We start from the raw sequence: 20,778 nt of genomic DNA on the forward strand, positions 1-20,778 counted from the left end.
TATTTTATTTTATTTTTCTGATTAAAATTAAATTTTTCTTCTAAAAATAATCTTTTTTTATGGTGATTTTTTTCTGCATAGCAATAGAAACTAAAATTATAATAGTTATAGTAATTTAAAAGTAAAAATAATAAAAAATGTAAGATATATAACAGCAATAAAAGAAATATATATATTTAATTTAGAAGAAAAATTTTAATTTTAGGCAAAAAACAAAAATAAAATAAAATAAAATATTTTAAGACAAAAATAAAATATTTTAAATATTAGAGATAAAAATTACCACTTAACCAAAATGTTAAGATTTAAATAATACTTTATCCAATAAATAAATGATGACATCTGAGTTTATGGACATGGTCATGCGATGATGTTGTGTTGTTGGCAAAGCGACAGTTTGCTGGTTTAAATGAAAAGAGCGAAGCACGCGCTCATGTAGATAATGATGCAAAGCAAAGCAGAGAACGTGAATAATGTATTATTGGAAAAATCATAAAAATGACAAGCATCCTCTTATTAAAAATTTAAGCAGCTCGAGATCATGAGACATTATGGTTTCATTATATAACTATTATTATGGAATGTATTGGTTGCCTACTTGCCTTGTTTCTTGGGTTTGCACGTTCCAAAATCTCCATATCATTCTCTCTAATCATCATACCATATAATACTAAGTTTCTTAGCATATATTTCGTTAGTGTTAATTAATTTAATTATATGTAGCGCTAGCACAAGCAGGATACCTCATCTGCCAAGTTGGGAAGGTATGTTCTCTATCTGTAATCTGTTGTAGGAAATACATAATATAATAATATGATAAAAATTTCAGGTAATCTCTCAACTTTACGTAAAGTTGATAGTTGAGAGCAGTTAAATAATTTGAGCTATTTGATTATATTTTCAAAAATACTATTTGTACATCAAAATTAGCCATTAAAATCAGTCACCAATGTATTTGTGTATAAATATATGTGTAATTTAATTTATTTTTAATGTATATTTATATTCTAATATATATTTTATACTGGTGGTTGATTTTAATGGCTAATTTTAGTATACATATAGCATTACTTTTAAATTTTTATCTAACAATTCTCAATTATCAACTTTAAATAAAGTTGACTACATATAAATTTTCGCCTATTAATATAACGGTTGATTGGCAGACACGGACCCAACTTGTAGCATGAGGGCACTTGTCTTCACTCTATTTTCTTTTTTTTTTAAAGTTAGTTATATATAATATGTTTTTATTTTAAATTTTAAATGATCTTATTATAAATAAATTAAATTTAATTGGTTAAAATATTAAATTTGTTTTTTTATTTTTTATTATTTTAATTATTATTTAACCTAATCAAATTTAGTTTTTGAGTTATCATTCTTTTATTTCTTTAAACTCTTTTCTTATTTTTATATTTTTAACATTCTTTTTCTATTTTTTATCTAGTGATCATCTTCTCTTTATCAAAAAGTAAATTTTTAAATTCTTTATATTTTTTATATAGTTCTCTATAATTCTATATATCTTTCAATTTCATTATTTCACTTTTTAAAATTTGTAATTACAAATTTTAATTCAAACAATTATAATTTAGATATTAATCTAATGTTTTATTTTTTTCATGACTTTATATATTTTATTTTATTCTCAATTTATTCATTCTTATTACTTATTTTATATCTTTTGTTCTATTATATGTACTTATGTTGCATATAAAATTTTAAAATGAATTGATTAATTTCCTAATTTAGAATATATTTTTTATTTTTAGAAATAATAATAAAAATATTTAAATTACAACACATAATTAAATAGATGTATAAAATTTTTCATCTAATATTATATCAAAATTAAATTAATTAAAAAATATATAACAAATTTAATTATTTTAAAAAAAAAGAAAATAATTATAAATTATGTTTCTATTATTTTATATAAACATATTCTTTATATACAAATTTAAATTTTTTTAGTATTTATTAATAATTCTAATTTAAATTATAAATACTAGTATATTATTAGTCGTTAATGTGCTAATTAATTTAGTTTTTTATTATTAAATATATATAAAAAAATTAGTTAGGATAATAAATTTTTTATAATTTAATTAAAATATTTTAAATTTTAATTTTAAAAATAAAAGTGTTTATTAACTTTTTTAAGTTTTATATCTCTATATAATTAATAATATTTAACAAATTTTATTTTTGTATATATATTTTTGCTTTTACTTCTAAAATGTTTTGGTCCGTCACCGACGGTTGGGATCATGTTGCAGGTATTCCACTCCAAGCTAAGTTATGAGGATGTTAACTTCTACTTTTCCCAATCGATCGTCCTATTTGACTTTACATTATATTCCGCAATGAAAATTCCTCGCTTGCTGGTTAATTAAGGGTATCCTAAAAGATGATAATACACTATCACTTTCGTTTTCTTTTAACCTTCCATGAGCTTTGCTGTTTTATACATTTAAATATGGCTAAAGTTTTGATGAGTCAAATTTATTTTGCGAATGCTAAATATTAGAATTGAGACCGAGAATTCTTAACTCAATTCAAAAATTAATTTATGAGACGAAGGATGTGTTATATTTATAAATTTTTTAAAGATTTTATTTTTAAGAGATGTGAAACTTTTATAATAAATTAATAATATATTATTTTTATATGTCACATTTTATGATAGACAAACTAAAATCTAGTCAAATACTTTATAAGAGAATGCACATCAAGTTCGGGCTAATAATTAACTACCACTGAAAATTATGATGGTTGGTGTTACAAATTTCTAAGTACAGGATAGTTACAGTTTGTTAAAATCAGACATATTAATTCTTACTCATAACAATTAGTCACTAAATGTGATTGAGAATTTGACTCTTTGTCTGTCAAAATTTCTGATGATAGTAAGAAATTTGCTAAATATGTACCATGCATTCAACACTTTTAACATATAATTGGCTATGTTAATTGTATATTTGACGGTGATATAATTTTTTATTTTTATTTTTAAATACCACTCATCCCAAAAGTTTAAGCTAATGAAAAAGGTAATACTAATGGTTATATCTCTAATATTGAATCAGATATTCCTAAACCTCCATTGTACATATTGTATAAATATTCTATTGACTCCATGTACTTTCTCTTTAAAAAATGTTCATAAAAAATTATACTCTCATATAATTTGATAATTAAATTAATTACCGTTATTTTATTTCAATACTATGAAATCACACGTGTTGTATAAGTTATTCTTAAAATTGAAAATATATTTATAAAAAAATAATATATATTTAGGTGAAGTCATTTATCAAAATTTTTTAATAATGTATATCAGATTTTTAATGGTTTAAAATTGAAAGTTTGATAGGTTTTATAAGTTAAGTATGAGACAACTTTTACTTCTTCATTACAAGAAACATATCGAATAACGATGATTTTTTTGGGAAATAGCAGTACACCACCGATTTGGTAAACGTTGTGGTTTAAGGCGCGGACATTTAATTTTGTGGCGATTTTTAAAAACCGCTGGTATAATTGTCGCTAATCAGGGTTGTTGATTTTGCGGCGGTCTATAACTGCCGCTATTTTAGTAAATGCATTTAAAAAAGAATTGGTGACGGTTACATAATTGACGCAATTTTATGTGAGTTTTTTAAAAATATTGTGACGGTTTTGAATTGCTGCAATTTCATACACGAACTTTAAAAAAGGCTGACTAACTACAATAGTTTATACCATTTCTTTTACTATAACCTATTTTTTATAACGTATTTATTAAACTTGAGATATTAATGTAAAAAAATACTAAATAAATAATATTAAACTCGTAGATAATTTCAAAACAATATTATACTTGTCTATCATGACTATTATAACCACTTTGAATTCATTAAACAACAAAACAATGCTCTACTTCATTCATAAATTAGAATGGAAACTAAGGGTGTAAGTTATTGAACTGGACCAAAAATTACCACTAAACCAAACCGAAATTTACAACAACCGAATAAAAAACCGAAAAAACCAGTTTTTTTAACTAAACCGATCGGTTCGGTTTGATTTTCAGTTGACTTTGTTAAAATCGAACCGAACCGAAGAGTGATTGTTCAGTAGTGCTTGTTTTTACTAAGTTGCCCTTTAACTAAGGAATAAAAGAGCCAATCAGCCAAATCCCTAACTTTCTTCTTCTCCTTTTACGCGCAGTCGCGCAGCACACCACAACTCACTTCCATCTCCCATTCTTCCACCTCCGACCTCCATGCTTGAGAGAAGGAGAGCCTGAGGGAGCCAGAGACTGTCGTCCGCCATCAAGAAAGTCGCTTATCATCGCTCGAAGTCGTCCATTCATCTCCGCCGAATGCACTGTAACGAGACTAAGAAAGCAGATAGCACAACAGCAGCGACAAGAACATAGCAGTGAGATCTAACCGACGGCCAATCCAGGTTTGCATGTTTTTATCTTCATTTCAAATTTTTTCAAATATGATTCATAATACGGAGCCACATCTCACCTTCTTCTTCATGCCTTATTTCATTATTTTTTGACGATTCAGTCGCGGGTTCCGAAATCTTCAGCAGCTTTATGCGATCTTCTCTGTGAAGCATACTCTGCTATGTCTGCAACGTAGAATCGCTCATCTCCCCTCAAAGATATCATACTATACAGTATCCAAGTGAATTTTTACCCTATTGCTACTTTTTTACACTTTTTTTATTTATTTTTTCTTTATGTTGATATCAAGAAACCATTTTAGTGCCTCCATGAATAATGAGAACATGGGTTTCGACACAGGTTAGTAATGTATTTCTTTTCAAATAATAATCTCTTAATTGTTTTAACTATTTTTTTTGCAATTTATCATATCATTTGTAAATGTGGTTTCCATTATTCATAATCTACTTGAAGAATCTTTATGTCAACACTTTTTATTGGATGAAAATTTCTTTTATCAACACATTGATATTATTTTGTGATTTATTTTTTTACTCATCACTTACATATCAGTACATTGCTATTTCTTCAATCATATTAATATGTGGTTGAATCTCTCGTAGAAAACACCAAATTTTGTCAGCAGATGTGTTTTTGTTCAATGGGGTCATCCTTTTCATTAAGTTGTATTTTTCTATTTGTTTTATACTGCTAACTTTCAGTTATTTAAAATTTAAATTTTCTATTCAAAATTGAAATTAAAAATAAGAGATTCATTTTTACCCCTTATAAAATTATGAAAGATGATTTTTTTCTCTTTTGTTTTTTTCAATTCTTCTCCTCACTCTTGCTCTTTCTCAATTCCCATTTTTTCATTTTCCATTTCATCCCTTTCAATCTCATAATATTTCTTCTTCCTTTTAATTTCACACAAAAATACAAAACCAAACCTTGAGTTTCTATTCAGTTTCAATTCCATAGAAGGCTCAATCATAGAAGAAACAAACTAGTACATATATACTAACTCCTCATTTTTGGATCTCTCTTTTAAGTTGGTGATAGTTAATGGAGTATGCTTCGAGCTTTATTTATTATTTTTATTTTTTCGTTGGAATTAGTTTCGAGACAGATTCCCATACTAGAGTTTTGATTTCCTCACCTTTCTCTTTAAAATTTTCACACCCAGAAGGTTTATGTATAACAAGTGTGGATTTGGTTCAGTATAATTCGGTCTCAATGCAAAAATCCTCGAACAACGATTCTCTATTTTTCTGCTTCCTTTTATTATTCAACTTTTTGATCGACTCATTCCTTGGTTTTGTTTTCTGATTTTAGCCCTAGCACTTGATTGAGCATTAAACAACTCCGCTAGAGCAATCTAAGTGCTGGGAGAGGTTTCACAAGCAATGACATAAGCAAAAACATTCTCTGAGATGTGCGAATGAAGCCAAAGGAGAACTAGACATTTTTAAAGTGGATGTTTCGGTTTTTAGTATGTTTTAAAGTGTGTTTGTTTTTGTTGTTTGCTAGACATTTTTAATTGTCTTTATTTTATGTTTAATTGTTGGGACAAGTTGAATTTGTATTGAATTTGGAAGTGATATACTCTTGTTATTCTAGTTTATTGAAGGTTTTAAACTTGATTTTATGGTAATTTAAATTTTGATTATTAAGTTTTAAAAAATCGAAAAAACCGACCGAACCAAACTGCTGTTGATTTGGTTCGGTTCGATTCAATTCGGTTGTCCAGACAGCAGCAAACTGAACGGTTGGCATCAACGTAGAACCAAACAGGTCAGTTCGATTGATTTTTGGTCCAAAACCAAACCAAATCAAACTGATTACACCCCTAATGGAAACCAATCCTTGTGATAATATCATAGGATTCATGTGTGAACTATAATTGTGTTTCCAGATTCAAACACTATTTGGACTTTGGTGTTAATCAATATTCTAATTCTTATGACTTTGTTGATTTCATTATTTTTGTTATTCAAAATCTATTTCTTTATTTGTCCAATGTTAAGAATAATAATAACCTACTACTTATATTTAAATATTAATAATAATAATAATTTTAAACTTGAAATAAATGCGTATCAATGACATCAAAATTATATAAAGAAAAACAACCATGAGCTAACTTAAAAAAAGTCAAAGGCCTAGAAAATAATGGTAGGAGATCATAGAACTAACCTATTCTGATATAATGCACAGATACAAGAATACACAAATTGTTTCACTCGATATTTCACCAAATCAGATGTGGATGAATAATCCACGCCAGCAAAAAGTTTAGATTTTATCTCCTGCAGCAGACATATTAATTTTTTAATAGAAGAACAGAATCAAATATCTACAGTAGTATTATAGTATACTTACTACATTATTAAAGATAAAAGAATTTTCATTATATTACAAACTTTAAATTACATAGGATAGTTTAATTTTGAGAAACATAAAAAAATTAAATATATAATGGTAATACTAAATTCTTAATTCTAGGTATAAAATCTTATCTATTTTTCAGTAATACTTAATTACTGAATAATATTTTATTACTCAAATATAGTGATAATTACTAACTAATTAATCCACCATAGTGTTATTCAAGTCCTACTTAATTAAACAAAAAAATAAATGTATACTACTAATTGTTTGTGTGATACACTAACCCAAATTTGTTTAACATGTATTATTGACACTATTTTTTTAATTATATATTTAAAATTATAATATTACATATTCAAAAAATATTTTTATTGAGCTAAATGTGGATCAAAAGAAAACAAAAACAACTTAATGTGTTTATATTATTCATCCAATGGTTCAATTCATTGTGTGAAGTAAGATCCACTTAAATTATTATTAGTACAAAGAGATATTGAACTGTGTGGACATGGTTATTATTATTGGGGTCACATTTTGAGAATAGTAGGTTTAATAAGCTGACTACAGCAGAGAAGAGAAATCAAGAATTGAACAAGAACAATAATAGAGTAATAGAAACTGGAAGTTGTACTATTGAATCATGCTAAGCAATAATTCTCACAAGTTGATAAGTATTGAATTGAAAGATAAGTGCAACGTAACAAAGAAAGACAAATAGCTATTTATACATGCTGAAGCAGAGTATACTAGAAGCCTCTGCAAAATAACAAAATTAACTACTTAGCCAATTTCAATGAGGATGTGATTGGATAGTAAAAACAGATATCTATTATTATAAAACTATACAAATCAGTAACTTTTTGAATCACAACTAGCAAGTTCAATCAATTAACTAAAACTAACTAATATTAATACTAATCAATAACCATGCTATTTTTTTCTTTTTTTTGCAACTATAAAGAGTACTAATGAGAGACAATGACTAATAGTTGCAATAGTAATCTCTGTAACAGACATATTTTAGAATAAATTTTTTGTTCACTCTTTTCTTTTGGCAAAATTATAAATTCACACCAAATACAAGAACAAGAACAAGAAAAATGAAAGAAGCAAAAGGCACTAAACATATAAATCTAAATTGATACAAATTAACAAAATAATTAAGGGAACAAACCTAAAAATAACAGAGTACACCCAGATCGGAAGAGGGAGCAGAGGGTGCTCTCGCACAAAATTCGAACAAGCAAAATATAGAATAAATCAATTCGAACAACAGGGATGAAATTGGAGCAAAATTAATAGATCAACAAGCAAATAAATTAAATCGGGACAAAAATAAGAAGACAAAGGAATGAAATTGAAATAACAGGGCAAGGGCCAGAGAAGGAGAAATCGAGTAGCCCACAACAGAACAAGGGAAAGGGAGTAACAATGATACTAGGACGGATGGGCAGCCACGTGACTCCACAACGACACGGACGTGCACGACAGAGGGAAGAATAATGGTTTCACGCCCTTCCACTTTCCTTTCGCGCGCCAGAGCTACATGGCGGAGGGAGCATATCAGTGACATAAAAGACGTAGCAGCTAGAACTAATGGAAGGTAGCTACACGACGGCAAGGATTTATAGAGCGTGTCATTTGCGCCTTTGAGTTTTTGCGAAAATGAGAAAATTAGCTCTCGATTATTAAAGGCGGGAGCTTTTTATTCAGACCAACAAAATGTTATTGTAGCAGTTAGGACCCAAACTACCGCTATCTTGATCAATTTGTAATAAAGCTAAAAAACGTTAGTAGAATAGCCGCTATCCCATTAATTCGCAGCAGTTTAGGAAAGTGACCAATAATTTTTCGCTGTAATTTTTTGTGTTTTTTATAGTGTTAAATTAGCTTATAGCGGAAATAAATTAGATTCACTTAATTTCTTATATGATATAAAAGATAATTAAAAATTATTATTGGGCTACTCTCCACTACAACAGATGCGGAACCTAGCGGCGGAGAAACAACGGCCTATGCCAAAAACGACGCTAGTTGAGAAGATCCCGGCAAAGATCATTGGCGGTCTGGCAGGTACCGCTAAACCTTCTTGGATATCGGCCGTGCAGTCCAAACCGCCTCGAATTTGGTGTATATATCTTCAACTAACCCTCCTGATTTCACTTAACCTCTTGACGCGAACGAAAGCACGAGCAGAGGCGCGAAGAGCACCCAACCTCCCTCTAGCGCAACCTACCCGTGAGTACACCCAGAAACTTTTGCCAGGTGAGTTTCAATTCCTTAATTCAATTCCCCCATTTACTTTACTGCCATTAATTGAAACCCCCCTCCCCCCAAATTTGCAGAAACCCGTCACTTCATTTTGGTAGCGCGCCAAACACGAGCGGGAGCAGAGCCGCGTACCATCTGCTCCACCCGGCGCTTCCGTCTTCGCCGTCGAATCGCGCAGCGGCCAACCGTGGTTCCATCACCAGCGACGAAGTTGAGCATCTCATTGGCAGTGCGTGAAACCCCGACACCATCCTTTCCAGTGCGCAAATCCTAGCTATCGCTGCCTCCCACTTTCACCGGTTTGTTCTTCCACATTGAGCTTTTCCTGTGGTTTTCATTATTGGTTCAGAGTTCTGAACATGTATTTGGGTATATCTTCTATAAATTGTGACTAATTGAAGCGATTTCGAGTTAGGGATTTGATTCAGTACGATTAATTAGCAGATTGCAAGTTTATCTTCCAAAAGATAACAAATATTATAGTATAATACTTTTGTCCATCATCATCAATGATGAATTCCTCTGTTATTTTTTATATTCAGTATGGAGACTTGATTGGTTCACGTTAAAATCGTCTGTCTCGCACCCTTGAGTCAATTTCTTATTATGTAGACAGATAGAGTACTTTTCGCTTTGTGTGATGAGTGTGGAGCTGAGAAACAAGGTTGAGTGGTTTGAGTGAACATAAAAGCATGTTGATACCATTGGTTTGATTTAATTTTACGGATTCTTTGATGCTCATTCGATTGTTCATTGTTACTTTATTCCTCCCCTTTCTCTTACGATCGATCATCAAATTTATATTGCCTTCTTAAACCGGCTGTAGTTACTTGTACTTGAAGGGTAATCATGTGAGTTGGATTGAATTAAGCAATCTTTTGGATGAGAGAAAAGAAAATCCCATTAGCATTTGAACCATCACTAAACCCCCTCCCTGTGTATGCTCCTGTTAAACTGTGAAATTAAATAAACTAATCTAGTTACAATGTTCTGGGATAATCTTGATTTATAGATGTAAAGTGGTTGTCATCATTCCCTTTAGGTGCGTGTACAGAACTGATTATACGTACAAACGCTACAGTTTTCATAATGATCTCCATTGTGCTCTTTGCATTCTATCCTGCATCTATGGTCTGTCTCTAAGCTTGGAAATTTGAAATCCACTATGATAAATTTTATTTATTAATATTGCATCCATTCATCTTTTGCATATGTGAGTAGTGGAATTGATCATTCTCCTAGTTAGGAGAGGGTTATAGTAAGAAGGATTTGATCCTGATGTAACCTTAATATTGCTTATGTGTTATAACCAATACTTACCTACATTGACAACTTCTCACCACTGCATCTTTTGCCTATTATTAGTAATATTAATTTGAAATAAGCAATATTATGTGAGTTTTGGATAATGTTGGATAATTGATAATATAGTATATTTGGTGACATTCTAATTTTCAAAAACTCTGACTTATGAATTAACTGTTGAGATCAAGAGGAGTTACTAAGTTATAACAAACATATAGATACATGAGTCTTTATTCTATTTTCAGTTTGACTGATTGGTACCTGTTATGTTCAACAGATTGCAACAGAATAATTAATACATTTATTCATTTATTATATATTTCTCTGCATTTGCCTGGACGGAAGAATGAACGAGATAATTTTATTCTAGTTGTGGTCTATAGAAATATATGTTATGTCACTTGTTGATTCATATACTCAGACATAGCTGCTGGTTTCACCCTGCATGATTTATGCTGTTTCATTTTATCTGCTGTTATGTCATAATACAAACTGCAAGGCCTAGTTTCTAATATACATTATTATAAAAGGAAACAGATCAAAGACAGATAGAGAGGAAGCAGATAAATCAGAATATATATGACAGTCTCTTTATGTTTACATGTCACTAGAAGAGAAGCAATTGTTAATCACATATTATTTCATATATGTATCCTATGAAATGGATGATTGACCATTCTTTTATTTTATATATTAAATAAATTAAAATAGTATGTAACCGTATATACATAACGATTAATCAACGAGTACAGTATGCACTTAGAGTTTTTAAGTAATAGTTATAGTAGGAAGTGAGATTTGACTTAATAAACTTCAATTAGAGAAATAATTTTAATCTACTTATTTTTATTACTTTAAATTTTTTTAAAAAAATAATTAGTGGTTTCCTTTGTATTATTATTTATGTGAAAGTTGAAATTGGTACTTAATTAGTTTTCGCAGTTAGATACCTTGGCTGGTTTATATACTAATTATTCATAGAGAACTTGATTTACATAAGATAGGATTTTGGGCAATTTTCCAAGTATGAAAATTGATGGAGATATTATATATGAACTCTGCGTGTTTACTTATATAGTTACATTTTTTTAGAATTCGTAGTTACTAAGCTTAGTTTCTGTGCTTTGTTAATCACATTTTTTGTTTCTTATTGTTTTGTTTAAGACCTTTGCACAAAAAAAAAGTGCTCTGTTCAAGACTTTATTAAGTTTCTCTTTTTTGTTACTTCATTGACCGAGTTTGTTCCCTAAGATTGTGTTGGGATTCTAGCACTTTTTATATTTCAAATTGGTTCATGATTACTTTGATTTGTACTATTTGGTTTGCTTTAGTATTAATCTTTGATTTGGTAATATAAAATGACTAGTAGAGCTGTTTATGTAGCCTTACAATAAGTTGAAAGTGAGGAACTTTTGAGGGGTTGGATAAAAATAACGCAGCAAGATGTATCTAATATGACTGTTGGAGCTGTTTTGAGTTATACTAATCAAATTGTGTTCACTTTTATGACCAAGTGAAATCGTTTTTCCAATGGTGTAGTTGAGAATAGTGCAGCGGTATGCTACTTTCAATGAAATATTTTACATCAACTTTGGTTGATATTAATATATGCACCATGATATAATAAAGCTGTCGACTAGACTTCTTACTATATTTTTCTTCACTTGATATGTTTCTTTATATTGTGATAGGACCTGAATTAATTATTCTTGAACTGCATCTGATATGTGTATTTACAAGTTAGTTCTTAGCCAGTGATCATGGTCATTGATTTTCTTTATTCAGCTGCTAAATGACAAATTTAAGGTGGAGTATTAGTTATACTCTTTTGGTAATAATATCAATATTTAAGCGCTGAAAAGGCCATTTTCATTTTAGTTGACAATGTACTTACTCTTACAGGAGCAATTATTTAAACCATATATGAAGAGAAGGATGAAGATGGCTTTCTTTATGTAACATACAGTGGCTACCATTTCTTTGGGGATCTCACTTCCCACATGCATTAGCCATTTTCTTATATTGTTTACTTTGATTAATGATTTGTATGATGAATTCGTTACACTTCTCATATCAGGAACCTTGATTTATCTCACTGACATGTACCGTTAATGTATCTATAAAAATCATCATAAATGAAACATAAATCAGGATGTATCACTGAAAATCTAATAAATAATGATACCGCAAAATGAAAAGGCAACTTGGAAGATGGAAAACAAGTTTTGAAAAAAGAAAAGATGCTCACCAAAATATTTTTCAATTTATTTCACTCTCCACATGAAAAGATTCAAAGGATTTGTTGTTTTTTTGGGCACTGTGATCTGTTATTTATACTTTTGTGTTTTATATCTTTACACTCTAACTTCATATCCTCCCGTTTTTTTTTTAAGGAATCTCTTCTTTTCCATTCCATTTTTTGGCTTCGGAACCAGAAATTCTTCCTTCCAGTAATTTTTTAAAAGTGCAGAATTAGACCATGAGTAAGCAACCTTCCTAATACCATTTATATTCTATCAATTAGCCCGGAAATAAGTACCTTTATCTATGTTTTATTTCCGGGTTATTCTCCCGTTCTCTCTTTTGGATTACTTACTGCATTAATATGGAATATTACTCTCCCGTTATGAAGTTTTAATTATTAAAAAGGATTTTTAATACTAAAATTATTAAAAATGATCAAATCTTTTTATACTATTGGTGAAGAAGAACCAAATCTTATTATAATGAACTAAATATATTCTTAACTATACTTTTACTTATTTGTTATAATCTTTAACATATGTTGTTTGATTCTCAACGCTATATAGATATGTATGAATATTCACTTGGGATTAATTAGTTAATTACTTTTAAAAAATTTAGTCTAACAGATTGTTAGGGAAATTTGATTATTAAAATATTAATTTATAACTGTTTATTTATTTTTTTAATTTTTATATTAATTATTATTATATTTTTAAAATTTTTAGTAATTTTATTATTTATTTATTTAATTATTTGTTACTTTTATAATCTTTTGTCTTATTTTTTGTTGGGTAAAGATCACAAAATTAAAAAATATTTATAAAAGATTTGATTCTAGGACTTAAACATTATAAAATGATTTACTCCTTCTTAATAATTTTGGTACTAAAGGTCCTTTTTAATAATTAAATCTTCCTAACGGTTCTTTATAATAATTTTCCCTTTAATATATCCCGTTGGACAGTTTGTCCGAATTTTTTTTATTTTCTATTTGTGTTTCCTTATTAAAGTTTTATGCATTTGTTTATATGAACATCATAAAAGTAGATATAGATAAGAGTTGGATCTCAAGGCCACGAGGTAGTGTCGAATACAAGGCCGGGTTGAACAAATTTTTGGATTTCGCATTTGCGAATGCATCATCCGATGGGATGATACATTGTCCATGTCCTTCGTGTGGGTTCCGCCTATTCCAAACTAGAGAGGATGCTTACGATCACTTGCTGTTAAAACCGTTTCCTGCTAAGTATACTTTTTGGTTACATCACGGGGAGAGACGCGTAGGAGACAGTTCTACTGAGACACAAGAAATTGACCCTGGTAGTGTCTACCGAGATCCACTGCGCGACATGGTTCGTGAGGCATTCAACTTTTCAGGTTCTGTTGTCGATGAAGATGACTTGGGCAACAAAGATTTTGAGGGGGATGTCGAAGAGTTGCCTTATTTGTACAGCGAACCTAGTCAGGCGGCCCGTCATTTTGATGAGCTGCTTGAGGATGGAGAGCAGGAATTGTATCCGGGTTGTGCGAAATTCTCGAAGTTGGCTTTCTTGGTCAGGCTATACCATATAAAGTGCATGTGCGGCGTGAGCGACAAGGCATTCGGAATGATACTAGAGTTACTGTGTGAGGCCTTTGAGCATGCAAAGATTCCGGCTTCACTGCATGATGCCAAGAGGATCATACGAAAGCTCGGTATTGTGTACAAGAAGATAGATGCATGTCCGAATGACTGCATGCTATATCAGGGCAGCGATCAAGAACTGTCTAGGTGCAAGATATGTGGGACCTCGAGATGGAAGCAAAAGACTAGGAGGAATTCCATTGTCCGGATCAATGTGGTTGTTAAGAAGAATGGAAAGCCGCAGGCGGCGAAAGTTCTTCGTTACTTTCCCCTTGTTCCACGACTGCAGCGGATGTTCATGTCCAGTAAGACATCTGTTGACATGTTGTGGCACAAGAAAGGTCCTAACTCGGATGGTTTTTTGAGGCATCCACGAGACGGAGAGGCATGGAAGGCATTTGATAGAAGATATACTCACTTCAGTGGCGATCCACGCGGTGTTCGCTTAGCCTTAGCTAGCGATGGGTTTAATCCCTTCGGAAATCTCAGCTCAAGGTACTCGATTTGGTCCATGATTCTCATCCCCTACAACCTGCCCCTATGGAGTTGTATGAGACCCAGCTCTTTCTTGCTGTCTATGATTATCCCCGGTCCCAAGATGCCTGGTAATGACATAGATGTCTACTTACAGCCGTTGATAGATGAGTTGAAGCAGCTGTGGGGTGGTGTTGATACGTACGACGCTAGCGAGATAAAAACATTCAAGCTGCATGCTGCGTTGATGTGGACAATCAGCGATTTTCCAGGGTTGGGCAACTTATCTGGGTGGAATACGTACGATGGGAGAGCATGTCCTATGTGCAACCTGGATGCCGAGTCTAAGCGACTCACGTTTAGTCAGAAATGGTGTTTCATGGGTCATCGGCGCTTTCTGAATCAAAGCCACAGATTTCGGCAGGACCGGGTCCGATTTGATGGGAAGGTAGAGGTCAGAGGTCCGCCTGTAACATTGTCGGGTGGAGATATTTTGAGACAGTTGGATAATGTGCATGTCAAGCTTGGTAAGGTGCAAACGGAAGCCGGTAAAAGAGCGCGCGGATAACAGGCTGCATTACAAGATGAGTCTCCTTGGAAAAAAAGGAGTATATTCTTTGATCTTCCATATTGGGAGTATAATTTGTTGCGTCACAATCTGGATGTGATGCACATAGAGAAGAATGTGTGCGACAACATTATCTACACGATACTGAACGACAGTGGTAAGTCCAAGGACAACCTCAAAGCTCGAAAAGACCTTCAACTGATGGGAATTAGGCGTGAACTTTGGCCACGAGAAGATGGAAAGTATCTCACTGCAATATTCTCCATGTCGAATTCACAGAAGGACGTTTTTCTTAGGAACTTAAAGAATGTGGTCTTTCCAGATGGTCATTCGAGTAACATAATAAGGCAAATTATATTCGTATGTAGCATCTGTTTTGGTCTTTAATTTGAAATATTTTGGTAGAATATATATCATTATAGTCTTATTGTTTTATATATTGGGATTAGTGAACAAAATTAAACATTGATATATTATCTTTTTACAATTATGAAAACGTGATTTAGTGGTGTTTTATTTGGGGTTTCCATTAGTGAGTTTATATAATTATGAATATAGGCTGAATTAGAAGTGGCCTAGTGGGTTTATACTAACTCAAGGCCCACACCACCATTAAGCCTCGAAGCAGTTAAGGTAAAAAAATAAAAATCAAAACTTCCTGACATGAGCCCCTGTTGCGCGCACAATCCTCCCATAGCTGAACCCTTGTTTTCACTCTCCCTCCTTGGTTGTTTCTGAGCAGCATTTGCGTCGTTGGTGCGTCCTTGCCTCCCTCGCCTTTGTCAGTCACATTCTCTTCCACTCGGTCGTAGTGCTCGTTCAGGTAACAAGTTTCAGCTCTTTCATACTCATAATTATTTTTTTTTCAATTAACTTAACTTTAATTTGAATTCTATGTGGGTATGAACATTCACAGATGAAATATAAGTCGTTTGGGGGGTTGCATGTTCTAATCTTCAATGTAATTGTTCAAGAGGGTTAAAGAATATGGCCACTGATAGTTCCTTCTAATTTCTAAGTTAATTATATTAAGTAAAAAAATATTCTCTTGATTAAAAAAAATTGCGATTTGCACAACTGCTATGAATATGAACATTGATAACGGGAATGGTTAATCTAATGGAGTAGATATTGTTCATGCAAATTAGGGAATATTAACTTTAGTCATATTTTCTTAATTAATTCTGTTAGGATTATTAATGATGGATGTTAATTTTAACCATGGTTTTTTAATTTTTTCTAGTTATGATTATTAATGATGGATGTTAATGTTAATCATAGTACGTTAATTAAAACTATTTGGAATTTAATACACCTGTGATAAATAGGATTATTAAAACAGGTAATTTTAATCATAGTACTGTAATTAATAATTCTGTATATAAGGTATCATTTCTGTACAGAAAATCCTATGGCTTTATTAGTGTCCTGGTCCATTAAAAGCTTTCCCTATGAAAGTTCATTAGATTCTTCTAATTTACATGTAGTTGGAAAAGATGCTACACGAAATGGTTGACCGCATTATGCTGGTGATTATTATATACATTAGCATTTAGCTCATTCATGTTTGAATTAGTAGTTCAGTCATAGGAAAAATAGATTCTATTTATATAATCACTATATGTACATATATAGATTGGTTTTTAATATGTTGTTACATAATTAAAATGTGAGTAATGCTATTTGTTGGTTAATTATTATATTATTTCATGAGGAATTAATTTTTTTTTTTTTGGCATGATACATGTGTTTTTACTAGGATTGTAAGATGCCAAGGAAAGCTCGCTTCAAGAAAGGCACAAGAGTGGAGCCACCGTGTCAGTAGCCTCCAGCTGCACCTCATGTGTCTTCACCATCCAATGACGATGACTGGCTCATCCCTCCGCCCCCCAGTAATTCTGGTGTCTCAGCAGCGGATATTCTGCAACCCTTTCGTCCGCCCAGGAGTGAACCAAGACCTGAGCCACAAGCCGCTAACGATTCACGAGTGACGGAACCGTGCAATGAAGATATTGACCCGGAGGCGAACGAGGTAGACTCGTTTGAGGAACACATTGACAGGATGTTTGCTACTTCTGATGCTGCAAAGCGCAAACGACGAAAGACTACTGAGTTTTGGGATGTTGATCTCATTGGTAACAAGTGTTGAACTTTAAATCTTTTTAATTGATCAGCTTATGATTTTGTTATGCTCCTTACATGTGGTGCACATTGAGCACATAAATTACATTTTTTCTTCTTTATTGTTAGATTCTAAAGGAATAATCAAGCAAGCTAAAATGAGTGTGAGAGAGGCTATGAAGCGGTCTCTTAATGGTAGCAAGATCATCTTGAGGTTCAACGAGGAACTGCAGGCAGTCGAAGATGGAGCTGGCCTGTTGAGTGGCATTCTAGGAGCGTTGGGTTCTGATTACAGCAAATTTCCTATATGTGAAAAGAGTTGGGCAAAGGTGCGGGGCAAAGACAGGGTTTATGACGATTGTATAAAGGTAATGACTTTTGGCATTGTTTAATCATATCAAATCCTTCAACTTGCAATTACTTACAGCTGGACATTGTCGTCGCATGAGATGTTCCACTTCCAGGATAGAAGTGGTTTAATCAAGAAATCATTTTTGAAACAAATGGGGAAGTCTTGGAATGACACAAGGGGGAGGCTGTTTGACTCGCATTACAAACCAACAAGGACACTTGAGCAAAATCTTGAGCAGCGCCCGGAGGGAATTCCTAGAGAGCATTGGAAGTGGTTCATTGAGTATCGTAATGATCCTGCAACAAAGGTACCTCATTCATTTAATACAGATACTTTTTTAAAAAATGAATTTCCTTGAGTTCAAAAAATGTAATCTTTTTGTTTGGTTGATATGATTTGGTATAAATAAATGGTTGTTATTCCGATTGGGCTGAATTTGAACCATATTGATTAATATACATGATTAATTCACTTTAATATATCAATTCCCAGCACAGGCTGTTTGACTAAGATCATAATATATATATGCATGATGCTGAGACACCATTCTTCCTTATTAGAACCTTATTTTGTGTAGGTTACCATATAATACAATTAATTTAATTTGAGTACCCCTATTATTATAATTTATGCTATATGATTGTTATTGGACTATCTCACAGGGGCTTCTAAATGTTTTTTCCGTTAGTTGTGGTATGAGTTATGGGTGGCATTTGCATATTAGAAATAAAATAATATTGTTAACTTCTTATATGTAAATAGGGACTGCATCCGTATAACTATTCTTTTTGTTAAAGCAATACTTAAATTTAGATTACGTACAGTTTATTCAAATTCCACACTAGTATACTTAATGCCCCATTATTTTGAGTCTCTTGCTTCGTAGGATATATGTATACTATACTTAGCAAGTTTTAGTACTTCATTGAATTCAAGCTATACTTTTTTAAACAATGAATTTCCTTGAGTTCAAAAAATGTAATCCTTTTGTTTGGTTGATATGATTTGGTATAAATAAATAGTTGTTATTCTGATTGGGCTGAATTTGAACCATGTTGATTAATATACATGATTAATTCACTTTAATATATCAATTCCCAGCACAGGCTGTTTAACTAAGATCATAATATATATATGCATGATGCTGAGACACCATTCTTCCTTATTAGAACCTTATTTTGTGTAGGTTACCATATAAGACAATTAATTTAATTTGAGTACCCCTATTATTATAATTTATGCTATATGATTGTTATTGGACTATCTCACAGGGGCTGCTAAATGTTTTTTCCGTTAGTTGTGGTATGAGTTATGGGTGGCATTTGCATATTAGAAATAAAATAATATTGTTAACTTCTTATATGTAAATAGGGACTGCATCCGTATAACTATTCTTTTTGTTAAAGCAATACTTAAATTTAGATTACGTACAGTTTATTCAAATTTCACACTAGTATACTTAATGCCCCATTTTTTTGAGTCTCTTGCAACGTAGGATATATGTATACTATACTTAGCAAGTTTTAGTACTTCATTGCATGCCAAGCTTACTGTTGATTTTTAATAGGCGAAGTGCAAGCAAAACGCGCTGAATCGAAAGAAGCAACTTTACATGCACACTGGCGGATCTAAAAGCTTGGCAAGGGCTAGGGAAGAAGAGGTAATATAAACTTGTAATAGAGAATAAGTGGCTTTTAGTGTTGATTTATTCATAGAGTAAACAATGTTAGAAGTATTGAAAAAATTTGTAGAAGTGAAATTCATGGGATAAATTTTATTTTCACAGTCACAACTACAAGGGCGGACTGTTGGTAGGGGAGAAGTATGGATCCTAAATCACAAAAGATCTGATGGCAGCTATATACATGAAGAAGCTTGGAGGATTGGTGTAAGTACACTTAGTCATATATGTTGCAACATGTTGGGTTTAGCAATGATAATGTCTTGAGTATGCTATTAGCCTGGTGTGATTGTGTAATTATGTTTATGCCTGCAGGAAAAAATTTCTGAGATTGAGCAATTGGATGAATCTACAAGAATATTGTCAGAGAATGATTCCCTTGCCCAAGCTCTGGGCAAAGAGCACCCGGGTAGAGTGCGTGGGATGGGACACGGGCCGACACCAAGTCAACTCTTCCGTCCGAGTTTGTAGCCGCTGGTGGATAGAGCTCAAGTAGAAGAGACCCAAAGGATGCTGTGTGAACTACAAGCGGAGGTGACGACCGAAAAATTGAAGAGGAAAGCAATGGAGGATGAATTAGCAGCAGAGAAGAATAAGAGGCAGGAAATAGAGAGTGTGCTGAGTTATCTGGTCAAACAGCAATGTGGGGAGCTGCCTCCAGACATCGCTGCACGGATGAATTCTTTGGACAGACATGGAGGAACATAGATATTAGAATTTATGTGATACTTAGATTTTCAGTACATGTTTTGTTTATGTTAAATATGGGGCATTAAGTATTAGCCAAGTACTTTACCTTTTTGAATAACTACTGAAATACGTTATTGGCATTATTAAAATAGACATGTTAGATTGCTTTGCAGTTAAATATTAATGAGTTTTTTTTGTCCATAGTGCAACATTTTATAAATAAAAAAGTTTAATATTCTTTAATTAATTAAAAAAGATGGAAAAAATATATAAAATATAAAAATAACAAAAATTAAGCTACGTTAAGAGCCTTTAAATTAAAATTAGTTTAGAAAAAAAAGCCTTTAAATTAAAATTAGTTTAAAAAAAAGGGTCAGGTTTATAAAATTACTCAAAAAAAAGGCAAAATAGCGGCGGTTTTAACCCGCCGCGAATAAAATATGTAAAAAACGAAACCTCAAAATAGCGGCGGTTTCAAAACCGCCGCAAATTAATTTCCTTAAATACGATCATTGAAACTGCGGCGGTTATAAACCGCAACTAAGGCTCTCGCCGTAAAACCGCTGATTTGCGGCGGTTATGTCAGCGATTGCTGGTAACCGCCGCCAAA

This window comes from Arachis stenosperma, chromosome 9 (assembly GCF_014773155.1).
Source record: "Arachis stenosperma cultivar V10309 chromosome 9, arast.V10309.gnm1.PFL2, whole genome shotgun sequence".
Taxonomy (NCBI): Eukaryota; Viridiplantae; Streptophyta; class Magnoliopsida; order Fabales; family Fabaceae; genus Arachis; species Arachis stenosperma.